Source organism: Arachis stenosperma, chromosome 4 (genome assembly GCF_014773155.1).
Source record: "Arachis stenosperma cultivar V10309 chromosome 4, arast.V10309.gnm1.PFL2, whole genome shotgun sequence".
NCBI lineage: Eukaryota > Viridiplantae > Streptophyta > Magnoliopsida > Fabales > Fabaceae > Arachis > Arachis stenosperma.
In genome coordinates this window covers 62,828,903-62,831,553 of record NC_080380.1, presented here as the reverse complement: position 1 = coordinate 62,831,553, position 2,651 = coordinate 62,828,903, and the positions used below count along the sequence as shown (strand labels likewise).

Below are 2,651 nucleotides of genomic sequence, written 5' to 3'. Positions count from 1 at the left end.
ACACTATCCCTTAATGTAAAAATTCGAACTCCATCTTCTTTGACAAGTTCGAATTTTTCTACTTCTGTCTTCTATTTTTCTTTTCCTCTGACACCTCAAGGGATCTCTATACTGTGACATAGAGGATTCCACATTTTCTTGTTCTCTTCTCTTTCATATGAGCAGGAGCAGAGACAAAGGCATTTTTGTTGAAGCTGACCCTGAACCCGAAAGGACCTTGAAGCGAAAGCTAAGAGAAGCTAAGGCACAACTCTCTGTAGAGGACCTGACTGAATTCTTCAAAGAAGAAGAAGACATGGCAGCCGAAAACAACAATAATGCAAACAATGCAAGGAAGGTGCTGGGTGACTTTACTGCACCTACTCCTGATTTTTATGGGAGAAACATCTCTATCCCTGCCATTGGAGCAAACAACTTTGAGCTTAAGCCTCAATTAGTTTCTCTAATGCAACAGAATTGCAAGTTCCATGGACTTCCAATGGAAGATCCTCATCAGTTTTTAGCTGAATTCTTGCAAATCTGTGACACAGTCAAGACTAATGGGGTTGACCCTGAGGTCTATAGACTGATGCTATTCCCTTTTGCTGTAAGAGACAGAGCTAGAATATGGTTGGACTCTCAACCCAAAGAAAGCCTGGACTCTTGGGAAAAGCTAGTCAATGCCTTCTTGGCAAAGTTCTTTCCACCACAAAGATGGAGTAAGCTTAGAGTGGAAGTCCAAACCTTCAGACAGAAGGATGGAGAATCCCTCTATGAAGCTTGGGAAAGATACAAACAATTGATCAGAAAATGTCCTTCTGACATGCTTTCTGAATGGAGCATCATAGGTATTTTCTATGATGGTCTCTCTGAACTATCCAAGATGTCTTTGGATAGCTCTGCTGGAGGATCTCTTCATCTGAAGAAGACGCCTACAGAGGCTCAAGAGCTAATTGAAATGGTTGCAAATAACCAATTCATGTACACTTCTGAAAGGAATCCTGTGAATAATGGGACTAGTCAGAAGAAAGGAGTTCTTGAGATTGACACTCTGAACGCCATTTTGGCTCAGAATAAAATATTGACTCAACAAGTCAATTTGATTTCTCAAAGTCTGTCTGGAATGCAAAATGCACCAAGCAGTACTAAGGATGCTTCATCTGAGGAAGAAGCTTATGATCCTGAGAACCCTTCAATGGAAGAGGTAAATTACCTAGGAGAATCCTATGGTAACACCTATAATTCTTCATGGAGAAATCACCTAAATCTCTCATGGAAGAATCAAGAGAGACCTCAACAAGGTTTCAATAATAATGGTGGAAGAAACAGGTTTAACAATGGCAAACCTTTTCCATCATCTTCTCAGCAACAGACAGAGAATCCTAAGCAGAACCCCTCTGACTTAGCAACCATGGTCTCTGATCTAATTAAAACCACTCAAAGTTTCATGAATGAAACAAGGTCCTCCATTAGAAATTTGGAGGCACAAGTGGGACAACTGAGTAAGAAAATTACTGAACTCCCTCCAAGTACTCTCCCAAGTAATACAGAAGAAAATCCAAAAGGAGAGTGCAAAGCCATAAACATGGCCGAATCTGGGGAGGAAAGAGAGGAAGTGAACGCCACTGAGGAAGACCTCAATGGGCGTGCACTAACCTTCACTGAGTTCCCTAATGAGGAACCATGGGAATCTGAGGCTCAAAATGAGACCATAGAGATTCCATTGGACTTACTTCTGCCTTTCATGAGCTCTGATGAGTATTCTTCCTCTAAAGAGGATGAGTATGTCACTGAAGAGCAAGTTGCTAAATACCTTGGAGCAATCATGAAGCTAAATGACAAGTTGTTTGGAAATGAGACTTGGGAGAATGAACCTCCTTTGCTCACCAAAGAACTGGATGACTTGTCTAGGCAGAAACTACCTCAAAAGAGACAAGATCCTGGGAAGTTTTCCGTACCTTGTACCATAGGCACCATGACCTTCAAGAAGGCTCTGTGTGACTTAGGGTCAAGTGTAAACCCTAGTTTCTCCATTACAGAGAGAGGCATGAGGTTTACACTTGACCCTAAGTCACACAGAGCCTTCTTGAAGGTCATGGTGCCTATGGTATAAGGTATGGAAAACTTCCCAGGATCTTGTCTCTTTTGAGGTAATTTCTGCCTAGACAAGTCATCCAGTTCTTTGGTGAGCAAAGGGGGTTCATCCTCCCAAGTCTCATTTCCAAATAACTAGTCATTTAGCTTCATGATTGCTCCAAGGTATTTAGCAACTTGCTCTTCAGTGACATACTCATCCTCTTCAGAGGAAGAATACTCATCAAAGCTCATGAAAGGCAGAAGTAAGTCCAATGGAATTTCTATGGTCTCATTTTGAGCCTCAGATTCCCATGGTTCCTCATTGGGGAACTCAGTGGAGGTCAGTGCACGCCCATTGAGGTCTTCCTCAGTGGCGTTCACTTCCTCTCCTTCCTCTCCAAATTCGGCCATGTTGATGGCCTTGCACTCTCCTTTTGGATTTTCTTATGTATTGCTTGGAAGAGTACTTGGAGGGAGTTTAGTAACTTTCTTGCTCAGCTGTCCCACTTGTGCCTCCAAATTCCTAATGGAGGACCTTGTTTCAGTCATGAAACTTTGAGTGGTCTTGATTAGATCAGAGACCATGGTTGCTAAGT

The 2,651-nt window shown here is 42.2% G+C and overlaps 1 non-coding gene across 1 annotated transcript; it reads right to left on the bottom strand.

Annotated features, from left to right (window-relative positions):
• Nucleotides 1-700: 700 nt before the first annotated feature.
• LOC130978750 (small nucleolar RNA R71) lies at nt 701-808 on the bottom strand. The gene has a single exon (XR_009086367.1). It is a non-coding gene; the product is annotated as a small nucleolar RNA R71 (small nucleolar RNA).
• Between the last annotated feature and the right edge of the window lie 1,843 nt (nt 809-2,651).